This window comes from Notechis scutatus, chromosome 3, assembly GCF_049901735.1.
Source record: "Notechis scutatus isolate UNSWTSFEM ecotype Mainland chromosome 3, rNotScu1.2, whole genome shotgun sequence".
NCBI lineage: Eukaryota > Metazoa > Chordata > Lepidosauria > Squamata > Elapidae > Notechis > Notechis scutatus.
Window position 1 is genome coordinate 104,063,888 of NC_142011.1, and position 11,989 is coordinate 104,075,876.

The window sequence follows — 11,989 nt, forward strand, 5'->3', positions numbered from 1 at the left end:
ATTTCCATGTATTCTTAAATCCATTTCACCTTGTTTCCACCTCGAGCTTCAAAGTTTCATTTTAAAAAAAGATACTCAAAGAAGTCTGCATTAAAATACAAAACATAGGACTTATTTTATACTAAAACCAATGTTTTTTATGATGATGATCCTTAAACATGGATTTTTGTATTCCATTTTGCATTCTCTTCCATATATCAGCCAAGGAAACACAAATCAGATCAATCTACTTAACAATGAGTCCTAAATGAATTATTGAAATTGTGCATTCATAATAGCAACATGGAATATGGAAAGAACAGTATTCTTTCACTGTTTACTAAAGCTGGGAGCAACATTGGTTCTTGTTTTTTTGCATTTTTCAGAGGCCTCTTCTTGGCTGCTGTTGATGACAGAATATTATACTAGAGCACCTAACAGTTGAGCACAATGAAAATTTTATATCTGCAGGGGTTCACTCTTGCACTAAGGCATCATGTTCTATCAGGACTAGAGCTACAACTGCAATATTGTATCTAAGGAGTGTCAGTGATGTATTGATGCCCACAAGGCCCAGAACAAAATCTTCTTATCAATCTTCCCTCAAGGCTTGCATCACAGGTTTTATGGTTATTTGGTCAGTGGTTTTGAAGTTTCAATTTATTGATGTTGCTGCAAAAATAGATCCCCCATTTCTCCCTATAAAAGCCACTAGAATCAACCAGAAATTAAACATGTCTTAAAAGCAGCATGAACTGCCTAACACCACAATGTTAGTAGTCTAGATCTATTGAATTTCAATTCCTATAATTGCTGTCATACAGGCTTGTGGTTATTAAAAAATAAACCATGATTTATTGTATTTGTTGTTATGTTGAGCTAATGTGGATCAACTCAAAATTTTGAGCATTTGGAATCTTAACAAAAGTCTCAGGGGAGCTATCAACAAATGGTTCTCTTAGGAGCTGATTTCACAAATTCACTGTTGCAAAACCCAAAGCCTGCATTCACTTCTCTGAACCCATGGTTCTTTTTCCTCTTACATGCAAAGCACACAAGACTTATTCAAAAAGATTGCTGGTAGTTGAAATCCTTGTCAATCTGAGGAACTTTGGTCTATCTAAAATAATAATAATGAATCCCTAGTTTCCACAGGACCCTACAGCTAGGTAGGAAGCGTTTAGAAGCACCTGGCCTAATCCTAATTTATTAACTTCCTTATTCTGCAACTGGCATAGTGACTCTGATGCTGCCCTAGTGTTATTAATTTTTCTCCATTTTGTCTCTGATAGTAATAAACTCTGGGTTTGTAAATAGAAGGGCAGAATCAGCATGAAAGGCAGCCATCAGCAAAGTAGTATGATAAATATGGGCAAGGTGAAATCTTTATCCCTATGCTGGGACAATTCTCTTTTTCCAGAAAGGCAAAGAAAATATTTGCTGCCTGAAGCAACCTTGCAAAGAAAAGACTCTGCCTCAAGGCTCAATGCAAAAAAATCTATGCCCAACCAGTTTTATTCAGCTGATAGAAGCTATTGCTTTGCAGGTCAAAAGCCTTCTAACAAGCATCTTTGGTTGATCAAGTCTGATTGCATGAGCTTGTGTGGTCTCCCATGGTGTTTGTACATCTGTGAGAAGATGAAAGAATTATCTCTGGCAATATGTCAACAACCAAGATCCTTCCTACCAAGTCCTTTCTGTAATGGAAAAAAAAAGTTTTAGAACCAGATCAGAGCAGCGAACACCATGCTCTTCTTGAACTGCTGTTGGGTTTTGTCGTCACTCTCTCTCTCTCTCTCACGAATGAGAAGAATCCTATCGCTCTGCAGTTTTACAGTCTTGACATCCCTTGAAAACGTATTGCAGTAATAAGCAGAAACCCAAACAGAAGAGATGGTTTTTGGAAGATAAAGAGAGGAAGGAGGCAAATAGTCCCGCTCTCTTTCAACTTCACTTGGGAGGAAAAAGCCTTAGTAACAGATTTTCTACTGCTAATAACTTACTCCTGGGTGATAATGGAATACCTGAGGGAACGGACAGTGGGGCCCAAGCCTTGGGAATTCCGCTTCAATTCACACCAAAAGCAAATAGGTCAGGCAAAAATGTAACAAAAGAAGCTAACAGAATAGACAGTGCCCTGTAAAACGGAGGAAGGTCCAGCAAATTTTTGACCATTTTTGCTTTTGTTTTTTTTTAAAAAGGCACAAAGAGACCATTTTTGTTTTATGTCTCAAAATGCAACGACAGTGTAGCCTCCCTAGTAAAACTAGGAACCTCATTCAGAAATCCAAGCTGCTTAATGGGAGGGGGGAGGGAGGGGGGAACAGAACAGAGAAGAAAGTGAGAGAGGGGATCTTGGGAACTTCTCCTTGGTATCAACAAGAAACTGGGGCAGCCTTGGTGCTACATGGTGGAACTGCTCCCTGGTGCAAGTTTAATGAATGAAAAGTGCCTTTGATATCAAGAGACAGTATATCTGTGCATTGGTAAAAGATGGACATACAATCCAGGTTGTATACTGACCTCCTTGATGAATGAAAGTTGTTAAGTTTGAAGAATAAGGAGACCAGACATCTGACCAGTGACTTCAACTCTTTAATAATAACAGGAATAGGAATAGAACAGAGCAAACTCTATGGGCAGCAGTAACCCTTTTATAGGGTTGGCTGCTACCCTATTAACCAATAACCTTTGGGATAAGTTCAAATAATAACCAATAAGGAGTGGCCTCATCCTGACCAATCCCTGTTCGTTGTTTGAGGACCAATCAGGTGTGCAGGCCTTCAAACCCTACTTTGCATTTTATGCTAGTTACTTTATTGATTCATAACAAAAGTAACAACATCTAGCAAGATACGTCCCACTGTGTAACAGTTTGGTCCTCAGTTTTTATTGATAAGAGAGATTGTAATATTAATTTTAACAGACTAGATGTATTTTGTCAGTGGAAAAGAGATACGAAGCCTGAGGCAGATTGCATTGTGCCACTGGGTTGGAGTGGATTCAGTATGGAGATACAATCAGATAAGGCAGATTTTTATAATTTCATAGGGAGAGCAGTCGGTCTTTTTTTTTTCCTGAAGTGCATTTTATTTAGAGAGCAAGTCTGGTATACTGGTAAAGGCACCAGGCTAGAAATCAGGAGACACTGAGTTCTACTCCAATCTTAACTACAAAATCAGCTAAAAGACCTTGGGCCGGTCACTCTTTCTCAGCCCTGAGAAGAAGGCAATGGTAAGCCACTTCTGAAATGTTGCCAAGAAAACTGCAGGAATGAGCCATCAACAGAAGCCGAAAACAGACTCAAAAGTGTGTGTGTGGACACACACACACACACACACACACACGGAATTAGGATGGCTTACCATGAAGAGTGAACTGTAGTATCTTGATGGTATGAACTAGCTCAAGAGGCATTATTGATAAGATGAATGTAGGAAATGGTTGTCTGATTCTGAATTGGAATTCTCCCTACTCACCCTTGGCTCCAAAAAGCAATAGAGATGGTTCGGTTTAGAGGTTTCCTGGTCTTCATTTTTGTCTCAATGTCCAAGTAGCATTGGAGTGCATTTGGCTAGCTGTAATTTGCCTGCTACCTCTCTGGGGTAAAGTTGAACAGGCTAAAAAAAAATCCATGTTCTGGTTCATTCAGTTGCTGCAGTTGCTGCAATGTGCTCTGTATTTGTTCCTAAATAAAAGGAATTACCTTAGCCTTACTTTAAATAGCTCTTTGGATAGTTTACCTACTTGGACCTTTTAAACCACAGATAATACCACATAAATGTTGGTATTAATATGATATTAATATGTCCTTTAGCAGTTCTTTGACCTGGCACCCTCCACCTATGTTAGTACCATTTTCACTATTCTCAGTATCTCTGGAGGGTACCAGATTGGAGAAAGCTTGTGTATAAAGACCCAGAGACTGCGCTTGTATCTTCTAACTGTTGCTCACACCAGTTTATACCAGAATCTGTCCAGGATGGGGTTCTGGAATAGCTGAGGAATTTTTGAAGAACAGATAATCTCCCAGCAACTGTATTGCAGTTCATAAGTAAAGATTATGCAGATTGTACTATTAATCTTCAAATAGTGAATTGAGAAGAGCCGCAACCAGCACATATTAGGGACATCCCTGTGGGGGCTTTTTAAAATCAAAATGGCAGTCACAGTTGTGTGATTGAAGCCCTATCCTAGTAATGTATTGCATGAAGGGGCAAGACATCAATTATATGGACACCATCCTGACTTTTGGAATCCAGCCTCCTAATGTTTCAATCCAAATCCTAACACTATCCAGTGCACCACACCAGATGAACAAAAAACATTTTTTTTTGTATCTGAGGCCCAGCAAGTATTATTAAATTTGTCTCCCGAGAGACTGAAATATTTGTATAGATGCATTTAGACATATTTTTCATCTGTCTAACACTTGCACATTTCACAATCTGAATTTTCTCGTAGACTTATGCTTTTATCTGCAGAGTAATATGCAACTATTCAGCAGGCAGTCCTCTTTGCTTAGCCTATAGTTGGTGCATCAGCAAGGAAAATGTCGTTTATAATAGCCAGGTTCACATGTTGTGCCAGGTTTAATATAGCTTGGCCTTATTATAATGTTGAACCAGACCACTATATTTCTAAATCATAATTTATAACTTCATATGTTAAGCAAATCCATCCAATTTAGCAAACCATTGCTAAACAAACCATAGCTTAGTGAAACAAACATGTAGAAACAATGTATGATCAAAATAGGAAATTCTTCGTTAACATTAGAACAAAATTTGAAGCCAGAATAGCTGCTGAGGAAGTAAAACATAAATGGGGAGAAGCATTCTGTTGCAATGATAAAAGGCTTTTTAAAATGCAGGGGCAGGAAAATATTCACAAATACAATTATAATTATTAGATGAAATCAAAAGGAGGGAGGGATTGCTCATTTTGTTATTTTGATCTCTGTATATTTTCTTAGTTCTCATTTAATGGTCCACAAATGCGGGTAAGTATGAGAAACACTTATCCTTTTTCTCAGAAGCATCATCCTTAGTGGGTAAATATCCAATACATATATCCTCTGGTTGGATGAGAGGTGATAACGATATAGCTCTTTAAAAAACAGCAGTTGGGGATGATATATTGGCTAAGTTTGCATAATATTCTAAGTCAAAATATGTTGGAGTGTATCGTGTGAGCTTGGCCATTGCAGTTTGTAAAGTGAAGTTTATTGTTTAATAGTATGAATCAGCTGATTGTGATTTATTCAATAAACCATATGTTATGAACTAATAAAAACTAATAAAACTTATCAACCGCATGATAAGCAGGCTTGTAATCCTGCACCTTTGATTGGCCCATGGATAGCGAACAAGGATTGGTCCATACGGAGCAGCCTGATTGGCTATTACTTGAACATCTCCCATTGGGCAAAAGTTAAGCATTTGGACACAGGTCATTGGTTAACGGGTCAGCAGCCAGCACTATAAAAGAGCTGCTGCTGCCCAAGGGTTTTCGCTCTGTTCCTAATCCTTAATAAAGCGTTGAAGTTCACTAATTCTCTGACTCGTCTCCATTCCTTGCACCCATGCCCAGAATTTAACACTGGCGACGAGGATGGGATGCGGAGACGATAGAGCTGACTGAACACTAAAGAGCGCCAAACAGAGCACGTGGCTGAACACGCACCAACGACGGCAAAATGGCCAGCGGTGCTATACCACCCGCTCCATTTGACCCGGCAAACGAAGACTGGGACTCGTATATGGATCGGTTCCAGATGTTTCTGGAGACCAATAACTTAAAGGACGCTACAACCGGCAAGAAACGAGCAATATTCCTGACCCATTGCGGGCCGGCTGTATTTAAGATGGCGAAATCACTTGCAAAACCGGCTGAGGTGAAATCAATGGACTGGGACGCCCTCGCTCCCCTCCTACGGGCCCACTATGCACCCGCAGTGCCAACACTTTCCGAAGGCACGAATTTTACCAGAGGGACCAACGGAAAAGCGAAAGTCTTGCAGACTACATCGCTGACCTCCGGAACGTGGGAGGCCTCTGTGGGTTCTCCAACCTCGAAGAAGCTTTGCAAGACCGCATAGTTCTGGGATTAGATGACCAGACGGTGCAGAGCAAGATCATGGCCAAAGGGGACATCAATCTTGCCGATGCCATCGCAGACACTACTGCAGCAGAAGCAACCAGGAAGTCGGCCGCTCGAATGTGCCGCACCAACGCACTGCTCCGTCAACTCGCGAATGACACCTCGCCTCGCCCCGAGAGGCACTCAACAACGGCGCACCATGAAGACCTGGAATCCCCATCAGAAAGTGATGAGGAAGAGGTCAACCGACTCCGGTCCGAACGAGACCAACAAAACCAACGATTCCCGCGACAATGCGCGGGTTGTGGGGCAAACCACCCACAATCTGATTGCAAATTCCTCAACGCACTCTGCCGTTCCTGTGGAAAAAGAGGCCACATTGCAAAGGTCTGCAGAAGCAAGCGAGGGTCCAGTCCAAAGCGCAGGGAGAATAACTGCAGCCAGTCTTCGGGATTCGCTCCTGCGAATCGAAACCACCAGAACCACCAATGGAACAACCACTCCTACAGAAACAAAACACCTGCCTCTTCAACGAGACGAGAAGAGGCACACCAAACCATTACCATCGGCCACGCTACATCCTTAGATGCAAGAAAGATCCGAGTGAAGGTCACCATCGAGAACCAACCTTGCGTGATGGAAGTCGACTCGGGGTCGTCTCTCTCAATGGTTTCCTGGAAGACCTTCAAACAACTAATTCCGGCCATCCGTCGTCAGGACCTCAGTCCCCAAAGGATCATACTCAAGGATTACCAGGGCAACAGAATCCCGGTCGTCGGTTCCAGCCAAGTCCAAGTCTCCTTCAAGAATCATATTGCATCACTACCGCTGACCGTCGTCGACCGTGACCGGCCTAGCTTATTAGGCCTACAATGGTTCGCCCCACTCGGGATCGAGGTAGCCGGCGTCCACCGAGCTGAGAGCAACGACTGGGAGGAGTCTCTCGTCCAAGAATTCCAGGACGTTTTCTCAGACGAGCTAGGCAAGTACAAGGGGACCCCAATATCGTTTAATCTCAACCCTGAAGTAGCTCCCATCCGCCTTAAGCCTCGTCGGGTGCCTTTTGCACTTAAACCAAAGATCGACGAGCAACTCGATAAATTAATAGCCCAGGGCGTTTTAGAACCAACCGACCACGCCCGTTGGGAAACCCCAATTGTAACACCCATTAAACCAGATGGATCGTTAAGAATTTGTGGGGATTATCGGGCCACTTTGAACCACGCACTTCAGCAGAGTGCCTACCCGGTGCCGGTGGTTCAACATCTTCTCCACTCCCTGGGTGGTGGGAAGATATTCGCTAAATTGGATTTAGCACAAGCGTACCAACAGTTGCCCGTAGATGCGGAAACTGCGGAAGCACAAACTATCGTTACGCATAGAGGCGCTTTTAAGTGCAATAGACTCCAATTCGGAGTGAGCGTAGCTCCGGGAATTTTTCAAAGTTTAATGGAGAGACTCTTACAAGGAATAAAAGGGGCCGTGCCATATTTTGATGATGTTTTAATCGCCGCCCCTAATAGAGAAATCTTAGAAAAGCGTCTCAGAATGGTTCTAAAGAAATTTGAAGACGCCGGCCTGAAGGTTAAAAAAAATAAATGTCAACTGTGTACTGAGAGGGTGGAGTTCCTGGGATACCTTCTCGATAGTCAAGGAATCCATCCCACTGATAACAAGCTAAAAGCGATTAAAAACGCCCCAACGCCTAAAAATAGAACAGATCTCCAAGCCTTTCTGGGGCTCATTAACTTCTACAACATTTTCTTGCCCCAGAAGGCGACTGTAGCGGAGCCCTTACACAGACTTCTTGATAAAAGAGCAACCTGGATCTGGGGACATCGAGAGGAACGCGCCTTCCAACAAGTGAAAGACTTACTAACCTCCGAAGCTGTTTTGATGCAGTACAACGAGACTTTACCCTTAACTATTACTTGCGACGCTTCACCGTTTGGAGTGGGAGCAATCTTAAGGCATGTACTACCAAACGGAAATGAAGCACCTATTGCGTTTTTCTCACGAACATTATCAAAGGCTGAAAGGAACTATAGCCAACTCGATAAAGAGGCCCTTGCTATTGTGTCTGCTGTGAAGCGCTTTCACGAATACGTGTATGGACGAGCATTTATGATAGTCACAGATCACAAACCATTGCTTGGTATTATAGCGGGAGACAAGCCAACCCCCTATATATTATCGCCGAGAATGACTCGTTGGTCTGAGTTCCTAGCTGCCTACAATTATCTGTTGCAACATCGCCCGGGGAAAACCATTCCCCACGCTGATGCGTTAAGCCGTTCCCCACTTCCGGAAACCGTCAGCGACCCAGCTCCAACCCTCACGATGCTCCAAATCGAGGCGCTGCACTCGCCGCCACTAACAGCGAGAGACATCGCCTTCGAGACGAAACGGGATCCTGTCCTGGCACGAGTTCTCAGCTGGGTCAAACGAGGATGGCCAGCTGACCAACTCCACGACAATTTCGCACCATTCAAGAATCGGCAAACAGAGCTTTTCTCCCAGAGAGGCTGCGTTCTCTGGGGGGATAGAGTAGTCGTCCCAGAGAGGCTACAACAGACTGTTTTAAAAGTATTACACGAGGGACATCCGGGCATCGTGCACATGAAGGCACTCGCACGAAGCTACGCGTGGTGGCCGGGCATCGATAAGCAGATCGCAGCCTGGGTAACCACGTGCCAGAAGTGCCAAGACGTTAGCAACGCCCCACCTAAAGCGACGCCAACCGAGTGGGAAACCCCTCGGGGCCCGTGGTCCCATATCCACGTTGATTTTGCGGGACCCACCAAAGGACACACATTTTTACTAACAGTTGACACCTATTCAAACTGGCTAGAAATCCAGAAGATGAAAACAACCACAACAGAGTCAGTCATTAATAAACTTAATAAATTATTCGCAACGCATGGGTTGCCAGACGTTTTAGTTTCCGATAACGGGCCCCAGTTCACTGCCCTAGCTTTTGAACAGTACCTAGCGGACCGGGGCATCCGCCACGCGCTAACCTCGCCAGCGCACCCTGCGGCCAACGGAAGGGCGGAGCGAATGGTACAATTCGTCAAAAAAACCCTACATAAAATGGACTATGGGGACATCGACGACAAGCTCAACTGAATACTCCTGCTTCAACACATCACCCCACACAGCATCACGAATAAGACGCCTGCCGAACTGCTAATGGGGCGAAGACTTCGCTCCCACCTCGACCGTCTACATCCTTCTTATTCACCAGAAAAACCTTTCGGATCTAGCGGAAAGTGCCGCGAATTCAAGGTAGGCGACTTGGTGTTTGCTAAAAACTTTTCTGGCGACCCATTATGGGTCCCTGCAACTATTACCCAACCCACCGGCCCCAGATCCTATCGCCTACAGACTAATGACGGGAGAGCATGGAAACGCCATATAGATCAGCTTCGATCCAGATTGGCACCCACCTCCTGTGACTTCCCTAATTCACAAACTAAGGGGGGAGGGGATACCGAGGAGGCCGAAAACGGTATAGATGACGACATAATCATGGGGACCCAGCAATCTAACCGAAGAAACGCTCAATCTGAAGAAGAATCAGGGAGCGGGGTGGCATCACCGCCCAGAAATAGCACGAGGGAGGAAAACCCACGAGACCCGGAAGTAAGCCTAGGAGACTGGGATAACAACAACGAGAGCCACGCCGAGTCCTCCCGCACAGAAACGGAACTAGCCGTACCAGAAAACCTTGAAAGCGTTCCACCGGAACCGGACTGCAGACAAAAACCGGTGGAACTGCGGAAATCAAACAGGCAGGTGAAACGACCTGCATATCTACGCGAGTATGTTACCGCACCCCTCAAACGGAACCTAGGGGGGAGGGGTGTTATGAACTAATAAAAACTATTTAATAAAACTTATCAACTGCATGATAAGCAGGCTTGTAATCCTGCACCTTTGATTGGCCCATGGATAGCGAACAAGGATTGGTCCGTACGGAGCAGCCTGATTGGCTATTAGTTGAACATCTCCCATTGGGCAAAAGTTAAGCATTTGGACACAGGTCATTGGTTAACGGGTCAGCAGCCAGCACTATAAAAGAGCTGCTGCTGCCCAAGGGTTTTCGCTCTGTTCCTAATCCTTAATAAAGCGTTGAAGTTCACTAATTCTCTGACTCGTCTCCATTCCTTGCACCCATGCCCAGAATTTAACACCATACTTACATATACCATGGCTTTATCTATCAGAAAAGAGAGACATTATAGTACAAAGGATAAAACTTGCAAGAACCCCCCCCCAAAAAGAAAGATTATTAAAATGCCTATAAAGATACCATATCTGAGCAACAAAAATGAAAAGAGACACTTTTAAGTCCCTGCTGTCAACTAGTATTTCAGAATTTTGCAAGTACAGTATGGTAGCCTTATGGTAGGGCTTGCCAATTAACTTTCCGTTTTGCGACACAGCAGTTTTGTATTTGGCTAGGTAAGTTGTTAGGCTAGGACACAGGAAACCCAGATTCAAACTCACGTGTAGTCATGGAAACTCACTAGGTGATTCTCTCTTAGTCCATACAAGGATGTTGTCCTTCTGACCATAAAACTGGAATAAATGTTTTATTAAATGTAAGAGAAATAGTACTTGCGTGCATTCCCACAACAACTGGAACATCACTTGAACACCATTGGCATTGACAAATTCACCATCAGTCAACTGCAGAAGGCGGCTTTCCTTGAAACAGCTTCCATCCTGCAACGATATCTGTAACACTGTCAAACATCCAGATCTGCCTATCCCAGGTCCTTGGTAAGGACTCAATAGGTAGACAAAAATGCCAAACCCAATCTAAACATCTGGCTGACAATGATGATGATGATGATATATCATCATCTGTTTTATTCATTAAACATGAAACTCAGTCTGGTCTCCTGGTAGAGCAATATCAATAAATTGTACGATTCGACTTTCAACAACCATGATATCTGGCATGTTGTATTCCAAATAACAATCTTTCTGTATTCAAAAGTCCAACAATATCTTCACTTTCTCATTTTTGACAACTTTTTCCATTTTATGTTTCCATGACTTTTCAGATACAGGTAAGTCATATTTTTTACATAATGACCAGTGGATTAATTTAGTAACTTGGTCATGTCTAGCTTTATTATTGTTGTTGTTGTTTTAATGGCCAGGTCGTGATATTTCATGATTTTTTCCCCACTTCTTTTGACTCTGGCGTCTCTTGGTACAGAGATATCAATATATTAATATCTTTTTTATTCATTAAACATGAAACTCAATCAACTGAACATTTAAAAATGTATCACAAATACCAGTGACTGGTGCTAATGGTTGATACGGGTTGCTGCCAGCATCCTAAGCATCAACCAAGTATCGTCTTAAAATATATAATGTTCCGAGTAGTGTATTTTTTTTGCAGTTCCACTGGTGTTATTGCAGGAAGCTGCAATTTCTTGTTGTGTTTTGTAAAATTCTTGGTACCAAGTGCCCCGATGACAATGGGTATCACTGTTACATGTTTCATCCATAACCATGTGGTTTTGATGGCCAGGTTGCGATATTTCATGATTTTTTTCCAGTTCTTTTTCTTCAACTCTGGAATCTCCTGGTACAGCGATATCAATAAATTGTACTCTTTGGCCCTCAACAACCATAATATCTGGCGTATTGTGTTCCAAATGGCGATCCGTCTGTATTCAAAAGTCCCACAAGATTTTCACTGCCTCATTTTTAACAACTTTTCGAATATGTTCCCATGACTTTTCAGATACAGGCAGGGTGTATTTTTTACGTAATGACCAGTGGATTAATTTAGCAACTTGGTCATGATCAGTTTGGGCAATTTTGCCGCAGTCGCATATTAAATGTGAAACAGTTTCAACTTTGTCGTTGCAAAGTTGGCACT